The 16,434-nt window shown below is 42.9% G+C and overlaps 1 protein-coding gene across 2 annotated transcripts in view; it reads right to left on the bottom strand.

The window, feature by feature from the left end:
- The window catches only part of ELF2 (E74 like ETS transcription factor 2), a 39,849-nt gene extending 33,045 nt beyond the window's left edge, over positions 1-6,804 (bottom strand). For both annotated transcript variants that reach the window (XM_050895983.1, XM_050895984.1), the window contains exon 1: positions 6,739-6,804. The gene's annotated coding sequence lies outside the window, so the exon portion shown is untranslated. The remainder of the gene's footprint in view (positions 1-6,738) is intronic.
- Between the last annotated feature and the right edge of the window lie 9,630 nt (positions 6,805-16,434).

Genomic DNA, 16,434 nt, shown 5'->3' with positions numbered 1-16,434 from the left:
ATGGGTAAACTCAATAAGCCTGCTTTTCAATAGCGGGCTGCCAACTTAAACTAAATTAATCTTGCACATATAGGGAAAAGCTAGCTCAGATTCTTGCAGAATAACTGGGCTTCCTATGGGCATGGAAATCTTTATAGGCACAATAGCTTAGGTATACTAGCAAAAATTACAATTACTGATCTCCCCAACTGGATGTCAACTAAGCAAGAAAGTCAACAAAAAAATACTATGCAAAAACTGTTTAAAAACTTTCATTTATCAAGGTATTAAGGATCCTTCAGCACATCATAAAAATACGCTCAGAAAGGCATCATTGATGTTGCCACACCAACTTAGCACAAAAAGTCAGTAGCCACACAGTGGATGGCAGGTTACCACAAAAACACACCAAACAAACAAACAAACAACAACAAAACACCACACCAAACAAAACAAAAAACCAACACAACAGAGTAAGATATTCATATTTTTCACCCTTACATAGAAAAAGAATAAATTCTGATAGCAGCTTTCTAGGCAATTAATCCTTATGAAATAAAACTGAAGAACAGGAGATCACCTTAAATCACTGTCATAGTAGCAGCAGAATAAGCACAAGACATATGCTAAAAGAAAGGAAAAAGATGTATGCAATTTAGAAAAAAAATTAAGGCATTTTTTGCTTACATAGGCAGTCAACTTGACATGAGAAAGCATGATTCATACCTACAAATATTTCATTTGTAATAGCACAAAAAAACCCCAATACTGTAATACTTCATTTTCCATTGTTTCATTTGTAAAGCTAGCACCACTTTTTGATTATCAATATTTTCCTTGATGAAAAAGAAAGCAAAGACCTCCTCTGCTCCCCAAACAAGATTCAAGCTGGAGTCTTTAACAAGCATCCTTGGAGCCATATACGCCTGTCACCCTCCAGGCTTTTAGCACAAAAAGCCTACTCCTTATCTGCCTATCAATTACCACATTATTTCAAAAGTCTTTAAATTCAGAAATATGTAAAGCAGAAAAACAGCTGTTTATGAATACACTAAAATAATCCATCAGGAGGAAAAATTTTAAAAATCACTTTTACTGTAAAAAGACTTTTTCCTCTTCTACAGTTTTCCATCTACATCCATCCCAGAAATACTGCCAAGCAATCATAACCCAAAAGGGAAGTCCAAAGAATGGAAATTGTATTTTAATTTGGAAGCACAGCCTCCAACCAATTTCAAACATCAGCATTATTCCTGCAACTCAGACTTGTATCTATGTAAGAACACATAGCGCTTCACGTAGTACCTTTGCATGGCTTAAGCATGTCACAAAGCTAATGTGGTTCTCATGCAGTGTATTAATGCAAATGAACAACCATATCCTAGACCACGTGTACTGTATATTCATATTTTATGTACTATAATCCCACACAGGTGGCCAAACAGCTGCCAAATTGTAGCAACTGAAAACACTTAATACTGTGTACTAGATGAGGTTATGAGAACAGACTGCTGTTTCTCTGTCTCCTAGGTGGCAAGAAGTTTAGATGACTTTTGCGCTGATTTATCTCTACATGAATTACCAGTTACCTACAGAAGTGAAGATAGGGCAATGTAGGAACATAAATGATAATCCTCATTTTCCAGTTCCAGCAGAAATTCATAGTGAGTAAGAACCTTACAGGGGAAAATATACTGAAGAATGAGTGAGATGCTAAATCTTAGCATTCATTAAAAGGACGGTATCTTTAGACTGAATGCACAGAACAGTCCAGGCAAGGAATAAATGAAAGACCCAGAGTCTTTATATAATAGGATTTGAACTTCATACTAAGAGTCTTGCTATTCAGCAACCTTTTCAAAAACCTGACAGGGTGGGGAAAAAGGCAAGCCCACTGGCCAGCAAGTGGGAAGTTAAAAGAGTTTCAGTTCAGTCTGGTTTAGAAGTTCTAAGTTAAAACAAACGCACAAACACACCCCACACACTTAAGTGTATGTTAGGTTCCTGCAGACGCACCCCTTTTTGAATGAACCAGCTAAGCGTTTGCCCTCTTCCCTTTCCCTAAGCAGTATGTCCTTGTGGAAGCCTTTTCGCTTCTCCCTTGAATTTCAGTAGAATACTGAATCTATTCCCCATCCTCTCCCTAGCAAGTCACAACTAATTTGACTTCTGTAAAAGGAAAAGACTGCCTAGCCACTTTCAGAAATCAGTTCCAAAATTCACATTTCCCAAGGCTAACTGAGACAAAAAGGCCAAAAGACAATTAGACTCAGATTCTTAAAGTAAGAGATGATTCAGGTTTGTAAGAGGCCAGGTTATCCCCGGTGACACAATTAGCCAGCATAGAGGCTGGTTCAAAGTATGACTATTCTTGAACTACAGAACAACATGCAGAAAGATTTAAAAAAAAAAAAAAAAACACAAAAAAACACCACACACTACAAATTTAATTCCTCTCTGGACAGGTGCTTACAACAAAGCAAAATATAGAATGACATCAGAGGGGAGAAAAAAAAAATTCTAACATTTCCAAAAGAGACGACCAAATCATTTTCTTACAGATCTGACATCCTGTTCTTCCTAGTCATGGAAAATGCAGAGAGAAACTAGTTCTGAAACGTTTGGAATATCCCTTAGAACAGGGAAAACAGCTTTGCTGCATCATCCGTTATTTTTATATGTATCTCACAGGAAAACAAAAACAAGTCTAGGTGCTCCCACCCTCAAAAAAAACAAAACGAAAAATCCAAATCTTGAAGCCATGTTCTTTGCCTCAACAGCAAGAAGTTTCTAACTGTTTACCACTACAAAAGATACAAGAAAGACTCAAGTTTTTGATAGTTTTTCACTGGTCAAGAAGATCAATTACAGCATGTACGTCTTCATAGGCTACAGGGCACTTGTCATAAAGGCTGAAAAATACCGAACAGTTTATTCACATACTTAATAGTACATTTACATGGCCTACATTATGTATCCGACTGTCTGCCTACAAGAAATCCAAACAGTCCTCTCTTCAGCAGCTACCAGAGAAGCTTAAAAACACTGCAAATCACAACTGCGATGAATGTGTAGTAGTCCCACAAAAAACAGAATCTTAAGTCGATCCCCCTGTGCATAACCACCTATCAAGTTAATAGAGAAGCAAACATGCAGCTCAACAGAATTAAAAATAATGATTGAAAAAACAGTGTGGACAGGATGGCAGTGTCACCTCTACTAGGCCAGACTCAAAGTGAAGTTATTTAGGACTGGCTTCAAAACAAAACTCTAAATATAAATCTGCAAATAGTTTTAGTACACTTTTATTTAAATTATAAAACAAACAGACAAAAAAAAAATCAATGCTTGAAAAAAAGATGCACACACTCGTGCCCACACACGAAAACAAGACAAACATGCAGAAGACTGGGCAGCAGTGACCAGAGGCAGCTGCTCCTGCAGCACTCAGAAGAAACATAAGAGTGCTCGGAACAATGTCCCCTTTTATTCAGCTGGCATCCCAAATCCTGAGGAGAGATTTATGCGGATACCTACACAGATGCAACCGCAAGAGCAGGACTGCAGCCAGCAGTAGCATCACGCACAACTTTTTTCAAAAAGGCCTTCCTTTGGTTTAATCAAAAAAAATGTTAAGGAAGTCGGCTTGAAAATGACATTAGTTATACATACAGAAATACACTGGCCAAGATCACTGCAGAATCCCATTAACTCTAACAAGGCTTCCAAGGGTACAAAGGTGGTCTTTCACAGGCAGCACCTCAAGTATACCAGTAAATGTCACTATCACTCCAATACATATAAACCATAGTGCACACTGTAAAAATTTTTTTATGTTGACTGAAAGTTCTTTTTTAAGACATTTTCCCAGATAATTTTTACAGCTCTGGTTAACTGATTCACATTGACGTGTAGAAGAAATGGCGAATTAACTTCTTTTTTTTTGAAACCCAAAACAAGTCTAAAAACTGAAAAATTAAGTTACTGCAAAAGCTGACAGCGAAAAAAAAATTAAACTTCTAAATAGCTAAAGAATCAGGGGGTATGCTCAAACAGAGGATACAAAGTAAATCTTTGCATCCACAACGTCACGGGAACAAATGAGACAATCCATGCAATTTATAGTACCTTATAAATTACACCAATCACTAAAAGTTATAGAAAAGGAAATTAAAGTGAGGAATCGTGAAAGCAAGAAGTCCTGGCCACATCATACTTCAGAAGTTTCCATATAAGAAGGCAATAATTTTATTGCTGAATGCACAGAAATTACTACATTGGATCAAATTAACGATGTACCAAATCCAGTAAGAAGCTAGAGGAATTCCTTCCATGCATATTTAATTTGATAATCTGACCATCCAAAGTTTGCTCTGAAACCTCAATAGCTAAAGCTGATGAGCCCCAAAACATATAAGCTTATAATCACTTAAAAACTACTAACGTTTTGCAAAAAGCTTTCTGGCTTCAGCAGGTTTCTTCTGGACCTTCCCGTATTTCATCCTATTAGCAGGCTCTCTTCCCACTGCTCTCTACTTAAAGATCCCCTGAAACCTTCTCTTCCCTCTGACAGAAGTCTCATACACCGTACCCCTACTTTGTACCAGCACTTCGCTTTCCAGCTTGTCAATTGTTGGTCCTTAACATCCATTTCCACTCCCCCACAAGCCAGAGTAGGGAGCAATTATTCATCGTTTTACATAATAAAAGAGCAGAGATGTGGATTTAAAAAAACAAACAAAAAAAAAAAACAAAAACCCCAACACACACAAAAGGAAACAGTGCACACAAACTACATAATACATTTTCATAGGATATTCTAGAGAGCAAAAGAGTTAATTATAAGATTTAAGTTAGACAGCTTTATGGAGGTAAAGCCCCTGAACAGCTTACGTGACTATTAAACACAAAGATGCACATACAGTCTGAAGTTTAGGGACCTTCTGAACCAGATATTACTGAAACCTGGGAGATAGAAAGAGTATGTTACTGAAGGTACCATACAAAATAACCATCCTGTTCCCAGAACCCTTCCTAAAGCACTGATCTTGTCCACTATCAGAGATGGAGCAAGGGGAGAGGGAGGAAGAGGATCTTGGATCAGACCCATTACCTACAGTTTTGTAGACTTATATTTAATTTCTTTAAGATCCTTGAAATAAAGTTATGTTTTGCAGTAACAGTCACTGACCCAGACCTCTCCTGCGGTACTGACTATAATAGATAGCGCCAAGATATCCCCTCTCAAACAATGATATGGGGTTTTCAACATACCCTAACAACAGACATTTCTATAAAGTGATCCGAAACTCCTACATTCTCCAAGCTTTCCCCAAACCACCAACGTCCACGCTTTTGCCTCATTTCAAAGTTATAGCACGAAACATGCAAACATGCTATTTCTACATTTTTTAGGCCACAGAAATACCTGAACTGCTTTGAAATTTTATTGTTAGAGCGTTGGTTTTATGAGTCTCAAGAATTCTCTAATGCTTATAACTCCTATATGCCTGGGCTCAACTTCATTTCATGCTATTTGTCTTTACTAACTAGGAAGTTCTCAAAGTTTGATGCATATATACACTAATCAGAAAGTGCCAAAAAGCTTTATGATTAAATTGCAACAAAGGTGAATAATTATCAGCACACGGAAGACAGACAGCTTCAAAGCATGACAAGAGATGAACTCAGCGGACAGAGAACCCTCCTTACAAATTGATTGTTTTTAAAGTGACAGTTGGTAAGGTTTAGCCGCCTTTGCTAAAGAAGTTAAATGGTTAAAAAAAAGTCACAAGGAACACGACAGTGACTAGCCATACGGGAGGGAACATCCAGAATGAAGAACTGAATTATTTAAACGGGGAAAAAGAGACACGAGAGAACACATCCAAAAAGGCAACAGATAAACATGAACACCACAGCTTAACCCAGTACAACATTTTACAGGCACGGTAAGGTATAATTAAGAATACGCCAGACTTCAGCTATTTAGCCAGGGTGCAACCAGAGCAGGGCGCACAGCGATTTTAGGGGAGAGGGGAGGGTGCGCAGATGAAGCCGGGGCGGGAGGCTGCAGGCCCGGCGGGGCTACCCCACCGCCAGCACGGGAGGAGCGAGCACGCATGACAGCGAGTGACCAGCACGCCCGGGCTGCCATGTTCTCCCGACGCCCTGTGTAAACAAGGCGCTGCCCCCGCGGCGCTGCCCCGGCCGCCTCCCCGCTCCCGCCACCGCCCCGGCCCGGCCCGGCCCGGGAGGGGCTGCGGGGCCCGGCCCGGCAGGCCGCGGCCGCCCCCGGGGCCGTGTTTACAGTGACAGCCGCCGGGAACCGCCCGCCGCCCCCAACGCCCCCTCCGCCGGCGGGGCGGCAGCGCGGGCGCGGACCCCGCGGGGCGAGGAGGGGGGAGCCGGGGGGCAGCCGGCGGCGGGGCGGGGGGGGGGGTGGCGGAGGGAAGGGCGGCCCCGGCCCAACGGCCGCTCCGCCGCACCCAGCCCCGCGCCCCACGCGAAACCGAAAGTGCAGCTGAGGGGGGCGGGAGGGTGCCGCCGGAGCAACCCCCGGCCCCGCCACCCCGGGGCCGCCCGACACACCTCGGCGGCCGCCCCCGGGACGGGCCGGTCCCGCGCCCCGCGGCCCCCTCGCAGGGCGGGCGGCCGCCCGCTCGCCCCCTCTCTCTCTCTCTCTCTCTCCCTCCCAGGGCCGCCTGTCAGCGCCCGTCCCGCCCGCCGCGGCGGCAGGAGCCGGCGCCGCACCCTTACCGTGCCCGTGCGCCCGGAGGCCGCGTCCGTCGCCCGCCTGCGCCGGCAGCAGGAGGCGGTGGGCGCCGCCCGGGCAGCGCCAGGGCCAGGGCCGCCCCGCGGCGGGAGGGGCGGGCGCAGCGGCGCAACCTGCCCGGCCCCGGCCCCCCCGCCGCCGCGCCGCCGCCTCTGCACATGCTCGCGCTGCCCGGCGCGCGGGGGCGCTGCGGGCATGCGCGGCCGTCCCGCGCCTGCGCAGGGGCCCGCCGGAGCCGTTGCCCTGGCCCGGGCGCGAGGCTCCCCTCAGGGAGCGGCTGTCAGCGGGGCGGCGGGGCTGGGAGGCTTCCCCATGGCGTCCTTCCCTCCTTCTCCCGAGGGGTGGTTCGGGTCTTCGTGTTCAGGGCTGAAGGGAGTCAACGTACAGGAGGCAGAGAGCGAGGCTGAGGGGAAAGCCCCGGTGGCAGACAGGGTCCCGGTGACCCTCAGCCGCGGCCCTGCGTCAGAAAGGGGTGAACAGTTGCCCATTTTCAAAAATCCCTCCCAACCTTTGCGTACGGCCCCAGAGGGGTAATTATTTTCTGCAATTGATTTTGGTAAATAAGAGAACGAACTGTCCATGTGTCTGAGCAGCTGTGGAGCCTCAGGTGCACAGAACTGATTTCAGCCAGTGACTTGTAGGGACAATGCTGAAATGTCAGTTTCAAGTGTTCTGCAATCACCGCCATCTCTTCTAGAGCGCATTGTTCTTGAAATTACCCAAATTCATAATGCAGCGTTTGTTACTCCCTTGTCAATATGAGATACATCATTGTCAGAGTCTGCTCACAAACTAAGTATGTATCAAGACTGTCTTGATCTAGCCTGGTCCAAGAGGTTTAGGACAGAATTGGTCTTCTCCTTTACAAATATTGGGCTTTAACCGTTATGCATACCCTTCTTTGTGTTTCACAGTAATAAACGGAAGAGCTTTAGCTGAAGAGGAGGCATTACATTTTCATTACAGACAAAAAACCCCCACATTGCTAAGGAGACTTTCAACATTGCAAAGCCACTTGCTCAAAAGGAACTCCAGACTGAAGGTTTTCTGTTCAAACTGATTTGGGCCCCCTTGTGCCTGTACATTGTAAAAGTCTGGCATACTCCTTTTTAACCGGAGCCCTCTGAGCAGCAGTACACAGACCGTACACAATCACGCACACACGCTCCTCGCTTTCATCAGCGTGCAAAAGCGCTTCTCTGCTACATCTCAATTTCCATCTGACCATCCACGTCTACCGCTCCCTTGGCACTCCTGTTCATCTCCTTCTCCACCAAGGCTGATTTCCAGTCCTCAGTTTCTGCCTTAGGCATCTTACAACCCACTGCTCTACAGGTCTGGCTCCTATTCCTTATGCGTTCGAAATGGGTATTTCTTTCCTGTGCATCTTCGTGGCATCAGCTTCCTTTCCTAAGGAAATAAGATCTTTCAGGGGTCTTTAGGCCCTAGAATCTGACTGGCTTTTATAGGTTACGTACAAATCGCAGTTTTCCAGGATATATAACATGGAGAGTTATTTTCCCCAGGGATGGCACAAACATCTCCCTGACAATAAAGGTAGCTCTAAAAATATCAGGCCTGTGCCCTGAAGCACGGAAACATTGGAGATTCTTTCCTTCCAAAAATGTGTCAGGCAATATTAATAATAGATGGTGCTACCAGCAGCCTCTTACGTAAGTGGCCACTACTGAGGCGTAAACTTAAACTTAGCCATCACTTTGTAATAAGGCACTCATCATAGCAAAACTGAGGTCTTACCACACGCTAAGCCTGCCAGACATTTAATAAGGCATGCACTTGGATGTCGTTAATTACAGAATTTGCTACTAGTTTACATTAAGCAATACGAAATTTCAGTTGTCTGTCTGCTCTTTAAAAGATGAGAGGTTATCACTTTTAGATCTTTTATCTTTAAAAGGAAGTCTCGAATTACACAGGGAAAAAAATTATCATTTATTTAGCTGACATCCGTGTTGCTGCTAGAAATTATAGAATAGTGTTCAGTGTTTGCACATTAGAAAATGTAATTATTTTAATATTCTAGCATGCAAATTGTATCAACAAAGGTGTAAAGTTAAAATCTCATAGGCAGTGGATGATGGAAGTTCACATTTTATAGGCCTTGGGCTTAGATCGGAGATAGCAGCTGACAATATAAAATAAATGAAAGAAAAGAGCAAGTCAAGAAAAGGGTAGGATATTGGGAGGAAAAGATTAAAGGGTTCCTGGCAAAAATTGCCTTGTTATAGACTGGAAATAAGTCTAGCTGGGTGGGAGTTTTAGCCCTCAATACCAGTTCTTTTGCAGCCTGGCAGACCTAAGTGCTGTCAGCTTCATCTTTAGTGCTTAATTAGTCCTGACTTGATGTGCTCACTCTTTTAGTTATTTTTTTCTTCTTCTTTCCATGGGTCCAAGTTAAGATTCAGAAGAAGAAGAAAACCTCTTGCCATGATCCTTTTCCCAGAGAAGAGTAGCGGCCAGCTTCTTTCAAAACATAGGCCTACTGTCAGCTGAACAAAAGCCATATAAACCAAAGCTGCTCTGTACATCTCAGTAGTTCCTTCATGGAGTCACTGGGCCTGAGGTGACATGGCCACCACTTAGGGGTGCTCTAAAGGTAGACTTTAAGTGGTCCCTTCTCTAACGCTGATGTTCGTTTTCCTGCCACCTCGCCTATGCAGTCCTCTGTTTATTCAGTTTTTCTCCATTCTCTGTTTGGATGCCATGGGACAAATGTTTCTGCATCCCTTAATCTAGTTTATTTATGTGACTCCCACTTCTCACTTTTTCTTCTAACGAGCTGAGCTGTGCAGCCATTTTCAGTGGAAGTTCAGCAGCACCTCTGGGGGGGGAGTCGTGGCAAGTGCCCTCTGAGTGTAGAGGCCTGTGCTTCCCTGCAGAGAAAAACAGCACTGGTTTGAGACAATCACAATGGCATCTTCGTTTCTTTCTCTGCTGCTGCTGCTTTTTGTTTGTTTTGGTTTTTTTTTTAATGAAACTAGATTAACTCTTCATATGGAAAATTGTATTTCTCTTAGGAACAGCTCTTTTTGGTTTACCTTAAGCTAGTTGGAAGGCTATGCTGAAGAATATTAAACTTCAAAATGAAAAAAAGCAGGGCCACCAAGGGATTTAGATCAGTTCAGCTGAATGATTTTTTTAAGTTATATAAATGATGCGGCTATCAAAAAAAAAAAAAGCAGCAGCCCTTTTCACCCACTCATGAGGTAGACCTGCAGTCAATTCAAAACTGCTATTGCTGGGATACTGCTGTGCGATGACGTGGGGTCAGCAGTTCAGCAGATGCTTCTCTGCCCCTTTTGCATATAGAAGGCTGCAGTCCACATTGCTTTTTAAACGTTGGCCCTCAAAAGACTGTAGCCTATCTAATTCTATATGCTGAGCTTACTGCCTTTGGTTGTTCGGATGAAAGAGGAAAGTTACACTGATTCAGACCCAGAAGTACGACCCAGAAAAAATGACCAAGAAATGACCCAGAAGAAATACAGGAGTGAGGGTCCCACGACCCTTCTGTCAGTCAGTCCATTCTGTAAGTCATTATTAATGAAGTAGCAGTAACTCTACAGGTGTAATTAGGTTTTTTTCCTTCCTAGGATAGAGTTGCAGAACATACAGACTATTTTGTGAAAACTCTAGAGATAGAGCAACGGTAAAAACTATTAATAATTTCTAAAACTAAAAATGTCGATATTATTTCTTTGGTTTTTTTTTTCTTTTTTACATGAGCTTTTAATAGACTCCATATTGTGCTTACAGAGTCATAGAAAAGCATCCCATTTTTGCTGTGCGGTGTTCCAACATCACTAAATTAAGCTACGTTTTAGCCTAAGGAAACAAGCTTTATTGAGACCTAGCTATCTGTGTGTCCATCCATCCCCCTGTCATTCCTTTCCCTTTGACGTTATTTGCCAATTTCAGCTCGACTTTATAAAAAGGTAGAGATCTCAAAGATAAGTTCCTACAAGTTTCAAGAACGCAAGTATCAGAGCAGACGAGACCAACACCAGTGTGTGTCCCCACCAGAAAGCAGCTATTTTTTATGCTGACCCACAGCGGCCAGTTGATGCATTGATACGCATATAGCTGCGTACCAGCTACAGCAATGCTGTTTCTTAGCTGACTTGCTTTCTCCCCCGCTAAAAAAGAACGCATGTGAGGTAGATGGAGACGTAGTGGAAAACTGGTGGCACTATGGGATTAGAAGACGTGAGGAAGGCCTGACGGGGCAGCAGCAAAAGGATCACACAGGCCACAGAGGATACAGCTGGGTTTACAGAGATAAAGATGACAAGGGAACTTCTATATAGACCACAAATCCATGGTAAAGCAAGCATTACAGTAGAGCTTGCTTTGTATGTAGCTATGGGAAATGTGAAGCTGTGGGACACGCATTAAAAGAGCTTAAAAGGCATCCTAATGGCAGCCCTACTTGGTCTCAGATACATACCGTGTTACCATTTCATTGTAAACCTGTAAACTCAGCACTTTCAAGGAAGTTCTAAGCATAAAATTATCCAAAATAAAGATAGTCTGTAGAAATCAAACCCGAAATCCAATCCCTATGCTTGCTAAAACTAACAGTTGAATTCTAGGATATTCATTGTCAGCCTGCTACAAGGGATGTTACTGGCTGCTGCTTTACACATTACTGACGCTGTCTCTGCTAGCAGGAAGGAAATTCCTGATGGGCTCTTTGGGATGGATGTTTTGTTGTATGTATTTGTCCCAAAAGCGATCACTTCGCTAGCACAACTCTGAAACATTTGAATCGTCTTGCTTTTATATAAGATGACGTCTAAGACCCTTAGTACCAGCCCCAGGTGACTGCAGGTAGCAACACCGCAGACGCTGAGTCCAGAAAGGGCCACCAGGTATCTATTTCGTACATGACAAAGCGACAAATGTTTCCCCAAGTCCTGTAATACTTTGTACAAAAGGTACAAAAATATGACCGAGAAGTAGTGGAGGATGGCACCAGTGCTTTAAATCCCTGCCGCTGCAAGGTGCTGGTCAACCAACCAGTCCATCCTAGAAAGCAAATCGGTATTCACACTTGACAGGGGCGGGCATCCCATCTCCCACAGCCATTCCTGCCTGCAGGGCAGGGGGGAATACGCCTTCCTGACCCCAGGCTGGTGATCAGGTTAACTTGGCACGCACAAGCAAGGCTCACCAGCTTTCGGAGTTATTTTTGCAGGGATATAGGACCTAATTTGAGGTCTATAGATCTGATGATTCGCGTATTTCTATTGCCAAGGATAAATACCAGATAAATAAAGGTTCCATCTGTGAAGAATTCCAGATCTGACAGCTTTAAGGCAAAGTTTCAGACTTCTTGTTGCCCCGAATGCAAAGTTTCTGTGCTATGAAGACATATGGCTAGTGTCAGCTTAACTCAAACTTACCTAAACTTCCTATCCACCCCTTGATTTTATTCATGCTATAGGCTACTGAAGCAGCTTATATTTTACAGTAAAGTCCTTTAAATTGCATGTCTAATCCTAATCTCTTTTCTGAATTCATTCTATCTATCTCCTTTATAATTTCCCCTTAATGGCATACAAGTTAGAAGAAAATAAAATAAAATAAAACCTCAAACCAAAAACAAACACACACCCTCCTTTCCTTAAAACTACAATGCTGCTTTGCTTGTAAAGTAGGTAAGCACAAGAAGCTTCTGATCCTCAGCATTGCAGGGGTTGTAACGCCACTAATTACGTGGGAGTTATGCGATTAGAGCAGCAGAGCAATGCAATGCTGAAACAAGCCTGTTTCAGGCAGGATTTTACCCTTGAATAAATTTGTGTTGCTTTTAAGAAAGAAGGAGTTACAGGGATATAAAGGAAGGAAGTCCGTAGCAGTTTGTTGCTGGATGTTAGATATACTTTAAAATATAGCAGTTGCAATATTTTAGAAAAAAGTATCTAAGAGTAAGTGTGAAAGAGGACTTTACCTCATTTTCACTCAAAAAATACCTGGGATGTACATGGCATGTTGATTTTCTTAATTTAGACATAGCAGAAAACAGAATGCGCACCAGGGACCCTTTTGATAGAGGAAAACCCTTTGGAAACTGTGGTGTTTTGCAAGAAGAAATTTCTTACAGAGACTATCTAGTTTGTTTTCAACTGTTTTGCTTTAAAGAAAAATTAAAAAAGAATTGTCCTCAAAGACAAATTTATCTTTCATAGCATAACATTTCATCATTGGAAACTACTTTTCATTTAGGAACATCCAAGCTCTGCAGTTAGTAAATGTCTTCATGTGGACAGTGCCCGAGCGAGGATCTCTCAGAACTGGTATAGAAGACAAGATTCTGAGAAGAGACATGCTGAAAGCAAATGGGGAGGGGGTGGAAATAAAGCCATTAAGGTTTTTCTCATAAAGTAACAACTTCACACACTTCAAAGTCCTTCTCTCTTTGTTTATAACGAGGACTGAATACGTCGTGTAACCTCCTTCTACTGCTGATACTTGTAATAAGTGAAAAGGGGCAAGACAGCAGTGATTTTGATTTTATAGAACTTCATTAATCATTTAAATGGAAACAAAGACATTCACATCCAGCCTCATTGTGTTCCCATGGGCGAGAACTGTCAAGCCTTGAACAGTTACTCCAGGTTTGGCTCCTCTGGTATTGTAACAGCCTCGGCACCAAATACTTTGCATTGGAAATTAGTCACCGACTACAACAGTGGCATGAAAAGGATCTGTATGATTTGGATTTTCTCCAAACCACAATTAAACTTCAAAAAAATGAACCCAGTTTCCTCCAGTGAAAAAAAAAGCATACATTATTCATTTCTTCCTGTATTGTTCTGCTCCAGGTTTTGGGGATGAGGGATTCTTTCTCTGTTCTAGGTTGTAGTAATCATACTGCTTTTGATTTAGTGCCCTCTTCTGCTTGATAATGTGAATGCATGTTGCCCAATGGTTAATTATTCCCAATTAGCCCTCACAGGAGAATAACATTTCCCAGTAACTACTGAGAAAGAAGATAGCCTTATGCAGGAAGAAAGAAGCTGGGGGGGTGGGAAATCACATTACAGGAGTGTGATCAATGAATCTCCACAGTCCTCAGTAATTTAATTTAATTACAGAGAGAAAAAGAGAAAGAGGAAATATGACCTTGATACATATTACTGTCTCTCCACTTATTCTCTATGTTTTCCCCTCCAATTTAATTGGTTTGCATACTGCGGTCAATGCCGAACTGAGAAGACAAAGTACAGGCAGCTGAACTTTCAGAGATGAAGCACGGAAAATATAGCAATGTATAACACTTTTCCTAGGGCACAAGCAGAGCTCACACATATATCTTTTGAAAGATCATTAAGTCATGAAGGTTTAAAATAATGAAAACTACTTATTACTAAACAAGCAAGATTTTTAGGTAATTAAGAGACACTGAATCTGCACATGAAGCTGATACAAATAACAGACCACAGGAAGAAGAGTCTTCTATTCCACAGAAGCTTCCCATTTGTTTGTTACACCGGCACTGTTGAACATCAATAGCAAACACCCTTTCAGAGCTTGCTAAAGCCATCATTTGAGTTTGGTAAAATCTCAAGAGGAAGCGGAGAACATTTGCAGATAGCTAAACCACTAAGCAAATCACGCGGTTTCAACAACCTGTTTAATTACCCGTAGTTCAAGCAAATGGCAGGAACAACTCCAGCACAGAAACCTCCAGTTTTAGCCCTTCTTCCCCTCCCAATAAAGCTGGAGGAGGCAACATCTCCCACAGTATCCCAAACAGAGGAGTAAAGACCAGAATGCAGGAGAATCCAGTTTCCCACAATGACGTTTGGCACCTGTCGCTCTGGGATGGACTTCATTTCCATCACCCAGCACACCTTCCATCTTCCGCAGCAGGCGAGCAGGGCAAGAGCAAAGTGTACAACCAAGAAATACCTTTTCTAAGAGCAGACCTGTCTGTGTGGCAACAGGGACAGCACTCTGTGGAAATGAACTAATCCACGGGCAGCAGACCAAGTGACACTAGCTCCTATGTCCTTTCACACAAAATGCCTTCTTGTCCCTACATGTCTCCCCCCCACCCCATACATGCCTGTGCCCTCTGAGCTCTCCTCCTGCAGCACTGCTGGCTCAGTCTTTCACCCCCTAACCATCAGCAGAGAGGAAACAGCATCTGCAGTAGCTGATGACGGCCACCAAAGTGCTACTCAGCTGCATCCTATACGTGCATTTGCTCATCTGCTGGCAAACACAACAAAATGAGCTACTGATCTCCTCAGTCATCACTCAGCTGGTGGGAGCTTTGTGTCCCTCCCACATCTCTGGTAAAACAGAAGTTGGCATTGGCTAGTTGGCTCAAAATTTTTGAGAGAGAGGAAAGGAGAGAGACCAACAGGTGGGAAAAAAGCACAGCCTAGTTCTTGGCTTGGGTTTTTGTGGGTTGGGTTTTTTTTCCAGAAAACCAGATAAAAAAATAGTATTTTATCACATCATCAAAGCTTGCTGCACAGGCACAAGAAATCTTGGCTAAAGTATTTCACTCTCAGAATTTCCAAATTTTGAGTACCAACTTGCAGTTTGCATGCTCTTTTTAAGCAATTGTTTTATGTTTTTAAGAAGCAAATGACCATAAAATTAAAATTCCATATTGGCAAACACGGGCAAAGAGTAAACCAAACTGTTAGAGGGACTTCATCGGTCTCCAGCATTTCAGCTAAGTGAATTGCTGCTAGCAGCAACAGGCTGTCATCCTTCACGTGAACTAGCACTAGAGGGAGATGAAACGCTTTGCCAGCTGGTTTCACAGATCCTTGCTGACTGCAGAGGAGCAATTTGCAGTTTGAACAAGTTCAGGAATCTCAAGTTTTACTCTGAGCTTTGAAGTGGATTGTCAAGAAGAAACCTTTCCCCCCCATCTCCTTTAGTCTTGCATTATGTCTGCTCTCTGCTGTGGGCTTGTTCTCCTCAACGAAGCAATACCCTTTCACCATTTTCTATGGTTCATCACAGCCTTTGTGTAGCATCTCAAAAATTCACTTTTCTGGAGGTGAGGGACAGAAAAATATTAATCTATGTGGTAATTAGACTCCATACTAGCATGACTGATAAAAGTGATCAATGATGGCCAGGGACCACCTAAACCAGTAAGACAAAGACTTTTCTGATTAAGCACCAAGGCATTCTGCATGCCGTTACTGGCTATTTATTTTGCAGAGCAGCCCTCTGCGAATTGCAAAATATCTCTGTTGTTAATCTAGGATAATCAAGTGCTGAAGCAGACCATGCTGCGCTACATGTCATCACAGCTAGAGTTTATAATATATTCCTAGTTCCTTTGGCTTTCAAGAGTAGTGTCTTTTTTTTAATTAAAAAAAAAAAAAAGAGAATCTCTGACATGAAGCATATGTACAGGCTATCCTGGGACTTTTACATTTTTTGAAATTGGAAAGATGGAAAGCTTTGGAAAGCGCACCATAGGTTGTGCTTCAATTCTTCAGGCACCTGTTCCCAAGGGCTAAAATATTTTGTCACGTACCAGAGCAGTTCCAGAGATAAAGGGACATTCAGCAAAGCCTACAATTTCAGAAACCCTACTGCCAGCTGCAGAAATCAGGAACAGCTTCTTTCACTAGGAATTAGTGAAAATGAAGAAATAGAACATTTAAGAGTATGCATCC

This window comes from Gymnogyps californianus, chromosome 4 (assembly GCF_018139145.2).
Source record: "Gymnogyps californianus isolate 813 chromosome 4, ASM1813914v2, whole genome shotgun sequence".
Taxonomy (NCBI): domain Eukaryota; kingdom Metazoa; phylum Chordata; class Aves; order Accipitriformes; family Cathartidae; genus Gymnogyps; species Gymnogyps californianus.
Note: the sequence above shows the minus strand (reverse complement) of the source record. Positions and strands in the feature narration are given on the sequence as shown.